The 13085-nt window shown below is 43.8% G+C and overlaps 1 long non-coding RNA gene across 1 annotated transcript; it reads left to right on the forward strand.

The window, feature by feature from the left end:
• The first annotated feature begins 379 nt into the window (after positions 1-379).
• Positions 380-9312, forward strand: LOC147912288 (uncharacterized). The gene is made up of 3 exons (XR_015550067.1): positions 380-495; positions 2078-2293; positions 6120-9312. It is a non-coding gene; the product is annotated as an uncharacterized LOC147912288 (long non-coding RNA).
• Positions 9313-13085: the final 3773 nt, after the last annotated feature.

Genomic DNA, 13085 nt, shown 5'->3' on the forward strand with positions numbered 1-13085 from the left:
TTTGAGAAGCACAAGTCTTCTGCAGCTGACAAGCCCTGCCGCCCACAGGTCCACACACACAGTCAACACAGTCCTGCCCCGTGTGAGCGCCCCGACCTCCCCAAGCAGACCCAGTCTCTCCATGGCGGGAGCCCCACACACTCCGCCACTGCCCCACACTCTCCACCCACTCCTTGTGCACACCCTGCCCCGCTCAAGTCGGCTCAGTTGCCAGGCTGCAGAGAATCCAGTCACCAATCTATGCAGGCCCACACGTTGCCTGAGGGCTTGTTGTTGGGTGGGGCCAGTCTCTAGGGTGGGCTGCCTGCCCTGGCTGAGCTGGATTAAATTGGTGCTCTAGTGGGTGGGGCAGACCCTGGGCTAGCAGACCTTAGGGAGAACTCCAATGGCGTCTGTGTCAGCATGCTCGCACCAGGCCACAACAATGGCCGCCGCCAATGTCCCAGTCCCTGGAGAGGTCTCACCCCTCACCGAGATGCACTCAGGGCCTATTAGGTGAGTCTCTTGTCACCAAAGCACTGTGCACCTTTCTTTCTGGTGATTTTAGGGTGCTTCCTGAAACGGGTGAGTTTGCGCGCGGGCCCTTTAAGAGCCAGTTTTAGTTTCTTTGTGAACCGGGTTTTCTGGGGGTGCTCCCCAATGCTTTAGTAGCAGGCAAAGTCAGATATTATGCCGCTGGTGTCGATTGTGCTGGGTCCACAAAATGCCCACAGCGGGGGCGCTCCCTGGCTCAGGACCCCGCGCCTCCAGGGAGGCTGCGGACCTGTGCGCTGCTCCTGGCGGCCATGAAGCTGGCGGCTTGTGAAGGCGGCGTTTTTCCTCTCCGGAAGGGAGTCTCTGCCTCTTCTACCCCAGTTAGGATTGTCCGTTGTTGCAGGAGTTCCTCTTATCCAGTTTTCAGTTCTGTCTCAGGGGTAATTTTTCCACGAGTAGCTGTAAATTGGCTGTGTCCATGGGAGGAGGTGAGTTCAGAGTCTGCCTACGCCGCCATCTTGACTCCGCCTCAGTCTGAAATATTGAGAAAAATCTTAAAGTTTAACATAGACTGGTCAAATTAACATATGTGACCACTGGCTAAGCTCCTTCAATACTTGCTCCGAATGCTGGGGTTGTTATCCAGTCCAAGATGCCCTATCCCAAATGGCAATGCTTTCTCTAACAAAGGACTGGAGTTGTCCATCACATAATTCCCTGGGAAATGCTTTGTGTTAAAACAGGAGGTCTCATGGACGTAGAGTTAACCCAGCAAACCTCATGGTCGCCTGTGCCGAGCCCACTGGAGGCTCCACACTGGGCCTGTGGAAATGTGTGTGCAAAGTCACTGTTGGCTGGGCTATAGGAAAGTCAGGTGCTTCAGCCTTGGCACAGTGCCAAAAAGGTGTTTTAAACTTAAAGGGTAACCTCTTACACGGAAAAAATCCCCATCCCCAGCACCAAGTTTGGAATCAAGACCCAGTTTTCTCATAAATTCAACAATCTATCTCACACTTGGATTTTTTTTTTCTCTGCCAAGTTGCTACACAAATTTGTGATTCCGTTCATGTAGGATAGCAAAATGGTCTTTGGGGAATTCACTTAGAATCATACGGCCCATTTTCCTTGGCTCAGCCTGAATGACAGCCCTCAAATTGCAGAGTTGAAAGCTGAAATCCAAAAAAGTTTTCTGATTTATTTGAAAGCATACTTTAAGATCCTCAAAGATAACTTTGGAATATCAGAATTCTGCCTTTATGTTGGTAGAAAAACTTTTCCGCAAAGATGACACTTGTGTTCAGAAGCTATGCTAAACTGTATGTGTGTAAATTGTTGACAATTTAATACAGAAAAAAAATCAGATTTGATTCCCAATCAAGGGAGGAATAAATTTCAAGTAAACAATTGAACAAAAGAATATTTGCTCTTTTTCCACTTATATTTCTTCATTTTTGACTTTAAAATAAACTTGTTACTATGAGGTTGCACTCTGGTTCAGTAAAATTCAAGTTTTAGTTTATTCTTTGGGGGTGGCTTTTCTCATCCTCGGGTTCCTTTACTTATTTATTTTCCTGCCTGGCCCTGGGGGACATCCACCCCCCAGGATTCCTCAGGAGCCCACCAGGAGCCTACCTGGTGTTGGAACCCTCATCTCTCAGGAGCCCACCAGTCTGTGCTGGTGTTGGGCTTTGGGAAACAATGGTGGAAGGAATGAGTGTGAACCAACGGGTGACCCTGGGACACATGTGAGCTTCCCCACAGTGACTGGGAGGAGATATGGATGAGCAAGAGCATCCCAACCATCGCCACAGGAGCATCGGTGAGTGATGCCTGCCAGCGTCCAACAACAAAACCTCAGGACATGGAGTATGTCCCGGATACTCCCGGACTTTCCAGTTCCCTCCACCTGGGGTGGAAGCAGGGCTAGCCGCCCTGGGGCTGGGTGACCCCCAGAGTCTTGGTCACTTTGGGGGTAGGGGCTCATAAGGGCGATAATTGATTTCCTGACAAAAGGGACAAGGGGGTGGCAAACAGCTAATTTGAAAAACAAGAGTTACGACTATCCTTGGGCCCCTGGTGGACGAAGCAGGTAAGTTAGGTTATACTTTTCAAAATACAAACTGCAATTTTTTGAACAGTTTTAGATTTACAGAAAAGTTGTGAAGATAGTTGTATTAGCCAGCTCAGGCTGCCATAACAAAATTCCACAGACTAGGGGGCTCAAACAACAGATATTTATTTTCTCACAGTTATGGAGGCTGGAAGGCCGAGATCAGGGTGCCAGCATGGTCGGGTTCTGGTGAGAACTCTTTCCCTAGCTTTTAGATGGCCACCTCCTCGCTGTGTCTCACATGGCAGAGAAAGAGAGCTAGTCCTCTTCTTGCAAGGCCACAGTCCTATTGGATTAGGGCCCCAGCTTTATGACCTCATTTCACCTTAATTACCTCCTAAAGACCCTATCTCCAGATACAGTGATATAGTTGCATTGGGGGTTAGTGGTCCAACATGTGAATTTTTTTTTTTTTTTTTGGTGAGAAAGACCGGCCCTCAGCTAACATCTGTTGCCAATCTTCCTCTTTTTGCTGAGGAAGATTGGCTCTGAGCTAACATATGTGCCCATCTTCCTCTATTTTGTATGTGGGACGCTGCCACAGCATGGCTTGATGAGCGGGGTGTTGGTGTGCGCCAGGGATTCGAACCTGCGAACCCCAAGCTGCTGAAGCAGAGTGTGTGAACTTAACCACCATGCCACCAGGCTGGCCCCTCCAACATGTGAATTTTAAAGGGACACAGTTTAGTCCATAGCAACAGCACAAGGAGTTCCTGTATACCCTGCACCCTTTTCTCCTCAGATTAGCATCTTACAATTGTGTGGTACATTCGTTACAGTCGATGAACTATTAATACTACGTAATTATTAGGTAAAGTCCATACTTTATTCAGAGTTCCTCAGTCTTTCCCTAATGCTCCTTTTGTGTTCCAGGATCCCACATGACACCGCATCTTCATGTCTCTTTAGACTCCTCTTAGCTATGACAGTTTCTCAGATTTTCCTTGTCTGTTTTCTTTGATTCCTGTTGATGGCTGTGTCAGTTTTGAAGAGTATTGGTCAGGTATTTTGTAGAATGTCCCTCATTGGAGTTTGTCAGCTGTTTTTCTTTTGATTTGACTGGGGTTGTGTGTTTTTGAGAAGACCACAGAGGTAAAGTGCCGTGCTTAACACATCATGTCAAGGGTACATACTATCAATGTGACTTATTACTGTTGATGTTGACCTTCATCACCTGGCCACAGTAGTGTGTGTCAGTTTTCTCTGCTGTAAAGTTACTTTTTCTCCCCTTGCCATACTCTACTCTTGGGAAGGAAGCCTCTATGCACAACTCACACTTAAAGAGCATAGACTTATGCTCTATCTCCTTGAGGATGAAGTCTCTCCTTCAATTATCTGGAATTCTGTATGTCTCTCTCTTCTGCCCCACTTATTTATTTATTCAATCAATCATTTATTTATATCAGTATGGACTCACGGGTTTTATACTTTGGGTTATAAGACCATATGACTTGATTTTCTTGTTCAAATTGTTCAGCTTTGGCCATGGGGAGCTCTCAAGTTGGCTGCTGGGTCCTTTTGAGACACTTCCATTGTTCATTTGTTTCTCCCTTTTTTATTTTTTGAATATTTCCTTATTTTCTGGCACTACAAGATGATTCGGGTTCATTTTGTGCATTTCCTGTCCCAGTCCTAGAATCAGCCACTTCTCCAGGGAGCCTCGGTTCCTTTTACTGAAGGATAGTATTAGAAACCAAGATCTGGATACCAAATGTAGAGGTTACACTTGTAAACTAGGGTTTCAAATTTCTGTCTAATATCCTTTAATAGATACCATAATTCATTTAAACATGTTGAATCCTTTCCATTTTTCACTACTATGAACTATGTTCAATGGATCCCATAAGCAAATGTAATGGAGGAATTTTAGAAGAATCTAGTTCAATTCTTTATTTCACAATAACCTCTAAAATGAGTTAATCTGTCATCTTCTGTTGTAGAAACAGAAGTGTATGCAAGTGGGTATCAAATCCTGTTGGCCATAGAAGAGTTCCTTAGCTCTTCCTGTTCACTCTACCCCAATCAGAACTGTGTATCCTTTAAGGGCTGAAAGGGAGACTTACGTACAGGCTGTTGACCCTGCTCTGGTCTGCAGCTCCCACAAGGCACCTCTTTGCTCTTTCTCCTAAATATAGAATATATTCATATTCGCCCAATGGGGAGCAAGTAAATCATTAGTTATCCCTGAGGTCTCTGGGGGGCCACAGCTTCAAAGATCCTTGCACAGAGTAGGAGTAGATGCCCAACTTGGTTATTTTGTAAAACATCAAGAGTTCAGTTTATCATCGTAGGACGGAATGAAGATGGATGTTAGGAGCTAACTCTGCATCAGCAAGGTTCAGCTAACATGTTAGGTTTCCATCTCCCACCACATCTTTTCTATCCTCTACTCCCGCTGCTGTTGAGTCTCTCCATGCATGGTTTTGGAACAAGCTGTTGGTTTTTTCTTGCTCTCAAATCCCACAGGACACAAAACCCTAAATTCTTTAATGTATTAGCCTGTAAGTCATTTGTCTCTTTGCATCCCAACTTCACCTTAGGTTCACTTTTAATCATTTTGGTTAAAGTCATCCTGAAAGAGCCAACTGTGCAGGGCTCCACAGAGAGAGTCCCATGTAAAGTATGGCACAGACAACAGGATGTGGAGTCGGAAAACCAACTAACCAGCCAACCCAGCAACCAACATACAGATTAAATGGGTTTTGGTGTCTGACAGACTTGAGATTATAACTTTATACCTCTACAATTGCTCGGAAGTGATCCAATCTCTCAGAGATGAGAGGACTTGGAATGTGTATGGAAATATCTTACATATCTTACTGCTTCTTTTCCCTGCCTTCCTTCTTTCTCCCCCCACTCCTTTTCCTGGCTTTCTCCTCCTTTCTCTCTTGAAGGAAATAGAATGAGGAAAACTTTTCTCTAGGGAATCCTCAGGCTTTGGAGATAAGATGCCTCAAGGGTCTGTTATGGCTGTGGAAGCCTGGCCCACATATGTTTTACTCAAATCCCTGCTAATAAAACCACTTCAACCTAAGGCAGCTCTGAGACGTGCTTGTCCAGAGCACTTGCCTGACTCATGAAAAAATGTTTCCAGAAGTCTGGAGTCGTTAAACCATACACTAAAATTTGACCCCATTTTCCCTTTCCTTACTTTATTTTTTCCACGTTCTGACATAAATTATGTTTACAGAAATAATAAGTTAATCTTAGAGCCTTTTGGTCTTCAGCAAAATATGGAGGTTAATGCTTACCTGCCAGATGGGATTATGATGATAATATAAGATAATAAATGTACTGTCAAGCACATAACCTGGCACAGAGGTTCTTTCAACTTTTCCTTTTATAGGCAATAGCATTCTAAGGAAAAACAAGACAAGTTTGAAAATTTGAAAAATCAACATTGAGTAAACAACATTCCGAGTTTGAAACATTCTTGATTGATTTATATATTGGGTTCCTGTGTGTCTTTTGTTCTGCTTGCATTCCTAAAAGAGCCTCATAAAATATTATTTAAAAGCAGGACTCTGTCTTACAGGATGCACTGTATGAATTGAGTCAGAGACCACTATAGCCAGAATACATGGGTCCAAGAATCAAGTCGCCGTCCTGACACTGGGAGTCCTGCTGGCCTGGAGGTCTTGGACTCCCAGGTGAGAATGCTTCCTTCAACGGACGTAACAACGACTCCACAAAACGGGAAGATCAGACTTCCACGTGGCCATTGTGAGGTCCTGATGCCAGTGGACCCACAACCAAAAAAGGAGTTAGTCTACTGCTGGAGTTACTGATTCTGATTACCAAGAGGAAATGGGGTTGCTGCTACACAGAGAACCGTGTCTGGAACTCAGGGGCTTCTCTGAGTGCCTTTTAGTACTTCCATGTAAGAACTAACTAATAGCAAAGCTTAATAGGAAACTGGAGAAACCAGAGAAAAGGCAGGATGACCAAGGACTTTGCCTCTGGGAATGAAGGCTTGGCTCCTCTACCACGTGGAGAACCCAGAGCAGCCAAGGTTGTGGCTGAGGGTGAGGGAAATATTAGGTATTGGAAGAAGGAAGCCATAGACATCAACATGGCTTCGTGACAAATTACAGAAACAAGGACTGTAGGTGCTTTGTATATTTTCTATTTGCTTATTATATATATGTATTTTTTTATATATGTTAACCATTCGTGCTTTCTTTCCCAATTTTATTTTATGTGCAAGTTGTGGAAATTAATTTTATAATTTATGCAAAAGACCTCAGTGAGACTGTGAGTGAATTTGAGGAATGATTAACACAGCTAATGATTGGTACAATCGTTGGTTCGATGTATCTCCTCATTTTGGGGAAAGGGTAAGGATTTCTTCACTTCTAAGACACAAAGTTGTATCTTGCTGGAAAGAAATATAGAGTTGTTCTGTTGTTATACAAGAGTTCAAGTTGTATAGAAGGGTGCATATGAAAGCCGAGCAGCCAAAGGGGTGGACTGTGTCAGCTATAAATTTATTGCTTTTCAGCTCCACAGTTATCCTTCATGGACCCTTTAAATATTATTCCCTTGCCAGCTGGCACAATATTTGTCTGTAGAGGCTACTGGAAAGACATTGCCAGAGGAAAGGACTTTCCTTCCTTGTTCTAGGATGTCCTCATGACAGTCTCCTGCAATGTGTGTGGCTTCTCTAGCACCCCAGCTCCTGCAACGCAGAAGGTTTTCCTGCATGACCCTTCTGCAGCATGGACAGCTTCTGCAGCACCCAGCTCCTGCAATGCATGGAATCAGCACTTTCTCCCAGCACCTCCACCTTAATGGTTTTGGTTGTGGCAGAGCACCTCCATCAACACACCTTCTCATGAACCACTTTCCCCAGCACTCTAGACAACACATTTCCAGCAAGTTCTGGAGGGTTGACTTCCAGCAAGTTCTACTGGTGTGGCACCACAGCAACTTCTCTGCTATCCAGTGAGACATGACTGTGCCCTCTCCAACAGGTCTGAATCTTCTCAGCCCCGGCAGGGGGCGGAGGACTCCCTTGAGCGCTCTGTCTCAGCCCCAGGGAGATAGAGCAGCTGCTCCCTCTGTCTGCTATTCTTGTATTCTTTAGAGGTCTCTTCACTTACTAGCCAATCCCTTGTTACTCCAACCCTCCATTTTACTTAATTGTTTATACTAAACTTACCCTGTCTAAATTACTGTGTGGTTTCTGTCTCCTGATTGGGCTGTAATTGATACAAGACTATAATCTTTTGAGGAGAAAATACAAGTTGGAAAGTTTTAAAAGATCAATGTTGCATTGAGGAAACAGCAAGCTGCTCACACGATTGCAGTGTGAAACACATTCTTCATTGGTTTGCCCATTCGATTCCTGTGCGTCCTTCGTTCTGCTCCTATCGCTAAAATAGCTTCATAAAATATCACCTAAATGCAGTCTGCCTGCTTCATTTTCTCCAGTGTTGATCAGCTTAACGCATAAAATACCTCCATTTCAGGAAAACGTTGTAAGCCAAATCCCTCGAATACTTGCCAGCCTGAGCTTGGTCAAGCTGTAAACCATCTGGGCCTTAGCACAATTTGAAATGGGGATGTGAAGGGTGGAATTTTACCAAATCGAATGCGTGCATGTTTGTGAATTCCTTGTGTCTCATTTTCTGACCTCAAACTGTAATCTTAAATGAAGAAAAAAAGAACCCAGGACTTCAAAGGAAAATTGCTTTTTAATTTCTTAGTGGAATGACAGTTAAGAGCAAAGCCCTCACAGCTGGACCGGATATGGATTTGGAAAATCATTTCTACTCGTGATATTGGGCCTCTTCAATCAAAGCAATCAGACGCAGCCAAGGTTAGGATAGCCCCTCCCCAGAGCAGCCAGACCGGGCATAACTGTCTGATTTTGATTTCTGAAAGTTGTTTTTCTCCCAGTAAAGCTGGCGTTACTTTTCCCCATCTGCTAAATAAAATATTATCTGGATCACTATTTTTTTTTTTTAAAGCTAGGTGCATTTCTTGTTGAAGAAACAGAGGTTTTGAATTCATGTGACTGAGCTGCCCCCAAGTCCTCTCTATACTCTCCCTATCAGCTTAAAGCCCCCTTCCACATCCGCACATGTGGATCTGGAGCCAGAAAACACTTATGTGAGTGTACTGTGTCTATTCCTGAAGCCGTGTGGATGGAGCATGCGTAAGTAGAGAAGTAACTGAAATGAAAGGAGACAGCACCTTCACATGTGAAGGCCATAAAGCTGTAAATCCATGTGCTTTTCTGTAGCATTATCTTTCTTCCAAATGTCTGGGATTTTTCCGGGAAAAAGAGGGTGTGGTGTGTAAGGAGGAAAATATGAATTTCCCCCGTGGTTAACTCACCGTATGATCTTGGGAAGCTGCCTCCCCACTCTGGGCTGTTTCCACACTGGCAGTGAGAGTGGTTGGGATTCCTTCGAACTAAGGAATGTTATTACCTGAAATTTCCTCCTGAATTCCTTGTAAGGAACCCCACCCTGGAAAGACTGTGGCAGCAACAAGCCGTGGACTCCCCTGCCAGGCGTAGGCGTAGCTGTGCGATGTGTAAGACACCACGTTCACCTCCTCCGGCTGTTAGAACAATGAGGACCAAGTGTTTCAAAGGATATTCCACAGATGCAAGTCTCACGAGATGGTCTGAAAAAAAAAGGGGAGGGGGTTGTGATCAAGGCTTGATAAGGTAAATTGGCAGAAGGCTGTGAGCAGGTCAGGGTTGGGGAAGGAGAGAAGCTGGCACTCAGATATGAGTCCAGTGTGGGGTGTGACAGGGAGAAGGGGGAAGATGAGATCTTTGTAATCCTACGTAGTCAAGTACAGCTCACTTGGAATTTGGAGCATTTGCCTGGGGAGTCTGCTGTTCCTCACTCCAGACCCTAAGTGGACATTTTGGAAGTGTACCAACCTTGTTAGGAGATGGTGAGAACCCCAGTCCCTGGGGAACCCCTCACAATCTAGCCAGATCCTGCTGTTTTCCAAGAAAGAAACTGGTGACACCACAAAGTGGTTGGGGAGATGTGTCTTTCAATGCCCAGTCATGTTAGGAAAGGCTGGTCCTCCACCAACCCCCAGCCATATTCCTACTCCCTTTTGCTCTGCCTCTGGTTACAGCTTTATATAAGCCCTAGACCCTGATGAATGGGAAACACCAATGGTGCCAGGATACGTGTGGTCCTGTGGGGATGGTTTGGTTTGTTTCAACAAAGCCTTCTTGAGCATCTACCATGTGCAGGCTCTGTCCTGTGCTTTGGGCTTGCTATCTGTGTTATCCAGGGGGATCTACTTGCCTTCTTGAATCTTAGCTTTATCATTTGTAAAATGGAGACGATCCTAACTTCCTTGATAGTGTTGTAAATATTAAATGAAGCAGTGCATATGGGACTGATTGGATGACCTTGAAAATCTGCTTTATAACATACAATAACACTTCAACACTGATCTATTGATCTCACCACTGTTTGTTGAGCATTCACTATGGACCTGATACTATTCACACACTGGAGACACAGCAGTGAAAAAGGAGGACACGACACCACCCTCAAAATCGTTACACTCTAGTGACACAGTCACAAAGCAAAGATATCCAAGTTCCCTGAATGATTGTTATGATTTCTAATGGTTTTTTAGAGGCGAAAATTTTAGAACTGGCTCCAGGACAGAAATTCAGGATAATGGGATGCTAGAATGCTCAGTATCTCTTTGTGACTGTATGGGCTCCTCTCCTGATAAAGAGATTTCCATGCCTACCTCCCTCAATTCATAAGGATGGAGTAGAGAGTTTTTTTGATGGAGAATCTTTCTGAACTCCTTGGTGTGCACACTGTTCACAATTATATTTTATCATACAAGAATCCGCCATTTTTAAACAAAAAACAACTGTTTAAGTAGATTTAGATTCAAACTAAATGTTAAGATTTTTATTCTCATACTTTCTGGTGCTCTCAGTGCAATGAATAGTTTTGGATGTGAAAGGAAAAGACATCTCTGCACAGTTAACAAAAGACACTCGACAGCCAAAATACCACAGTGACACATCAGCATCCTGTAAATGTTAGTGGCCAGTTTCTCCCACTCCTGTCTGAGATCGTCAGGAGCTCTGGCAATCTTCAGGACTCCAGGAGAATTTAGTATATGGGTTAACCTTTCAATTTAAAAAAAGGAGACTCAAGAATGCAGTCGGTTTGGAATTTCTTTGGAAGAAGAAAGCCAACACATCTTGTTTGGTGTTTGTGCCTTAGAACCAAGAGCTAATTTCTGGCCTTAGTGATTCTTGGGAAGCTTTATGAAAAAATGACATGGCAACTCCTGCTTAAACACACAACATTTCTATATTATTAATCTCTAACCAAGTCATGGCGTTTGGTTTAAAAACAGTAATGAATGTAGTGGTGGATACCTTGGAAACAAACAAACAAGACATCCAAAAAAGAAATAAAGATAAAATCAATTGTTTCTAGTACATTTAGTTCTTTAGAAGCAGAGTGCTTGACATTGGTTAAGAACAATCAATGACTTATTCAAACTATTGTTTAAGATGGTATATTTCCAGAGATTATCTTTCATTTGATTAAGTCTATTTTTGGTGTGAATTTCCAGTATAGCAGGCTCCAGGATTGTATTTACTCTCTTCTAGTGGTTTGGGCCCAGCGAAAACTTTGGTAATGTCTGTGGGTTTCATTTCCTAGAAGAAATGCCCCTAAGGACTTCTAGTGCCTGCCCATTCCTCTGCAGATATTTCTTCTTAAACTATTTTGTCATTCCATGTTTGTAATTGGGAAAAATAAAGGAATTTGAATTATTATTCATGATTTTGTTGCTTAAGTTTAGTTTGCTCATAATTCAAATCATGATTTACGTGAGCAATAGAATTCCGTGATGAAGCTGGTCCAGAGAATGGGGGTCATAATGATTATAACTAGTATTTGTGGATCACTTAACAAGTAGCAAACAAGTTAAATTAAATTCTCACCACAGCCCTATGACATGGATTCCTAACCTTTCTCAGTTTACAGTGCCCTTAGTATCTCAGTCAATTTTCCCTGTGTCCCTAGAACAGAAGAAACACCAAACAGTTTCAGTAGTTAGGTATAACCAACCCAAGAGTTGCAATATTATGATAGATACCTATCAAGACAGCCTTTCAAGAATTCACGTTATGTCTGACAGACATCTCCACGACTCCTTGAAGATTTAAAGTGTCCATTGATGCCTTTGTGAATTTACATGGTATCCTGGGGTGCCTTGGCACATAATTTGGGAACCATGGCCTCATGAGGTAAGTTCTATTAATATCTCAGTTTTACTGACGGGAAAACTGAGTTTGAGGGAGTTTAGGTATTAGCCAAGATTACACAACTGGTAAGAGTGGTGGGGCAAGGAGTCAAACCTCAGACAGCTGATTCCAGAATGCACACTTAACCTCTGTGCTCATCGCCCCACTTTTTACTATGGGGAGAGTTTCAGGATTCCAAAGCCTGAATGTCATAAGGAAAAAGGATAATTTGGGATGGATGTCAAGGGTGTCTGAGGCGAAAGGATTATCTAGAACCAATTCATTCATTTTTCTTTTATCTTTTTTCCATTCATTTATTCACTTCATTCACTTGAAAAGCACATACGCCTGGTCACTGAGCTGTGCCCCATGGAGCTCACAGTCCAGTGGGAGGGAGAGAGATGAGAGAAGTGATGAGAGCTATACCAATCTGCAGTCTCCAGGTGTGGGAGCACAGAGCAGAGGGTCTATGCCAGGCTGGGCTGGGGAGGCGGAGGGGAAGGCAGGGTTATGTGCAGCAAGGACAGAACTAGTTGTACAGAGCAAAGCCAGAAAAGAACAGAACAGCTTCTGGAAACTGGCACAGCCCTGCCAAGACTATCCTTATATTTCATTACCAAATGGCCTGCGCCCTGCTGACTCAATCACATTGTCTTATCTTCACAGACTGTTATAATTACACATTTATTAAGTGCAAACTTGCATGACAAGCAGTCTGTAAGATGCATAAGCTTCCTTTTCTTTAATGGCTGTGAAATTCACAGTTGGCTCCACATGAAATTTGAAAATAGAAATTCGGTGCCTTAGCAACTTTGACTTATGTTTGTGTGTGTGTTTTTCCCTTTTAAAACCAATAAGTCATGTACGACTCCACCCTTTGATCAAATAGTGCATGACTTTTCCTTATTGCCAGGTTATTTTTTCCTTGGAAGAGGCCATGTTTTACGAATGCAGCAATTCAACAAGCATTTCTTGAGCACCTGTGTGTAAGAAGATTCAAAAAGAGTCACTTCTCCACACAGAGCTCAGTCTGGTGGGGGAAAGCCAAGAGGACCTACAGGTACGGGGTACAAGACTGGGGGTGCAGGCTTGAGCAGAGTCTTTAGGGATAAATAAGAGCAGAGAGCAGAGGAGGGGGAGGATCCAGCTGGAAGGAACGCCAGGTGCAAGACTAAAGGCCTGAGATAAGTGGCTGTCAAGCAGACCGTGGCCGCTGGGTCATGGAACAGCAGT

This window comes from Ceratotherium simum, chromosome 37 (genome assembly GCF_057802395.1).
Source record: "Ceratotherium simum simum isolate JZ-2026a chromosome 37, ASM5780239v1, whole genome shotgun sequence".
NCBI lineage: Eukaryota > Metazoa > Chordata > Mammalia > Perissodactyla > Rhinocerotidae > Ceratotherium > Ceratotherium simum.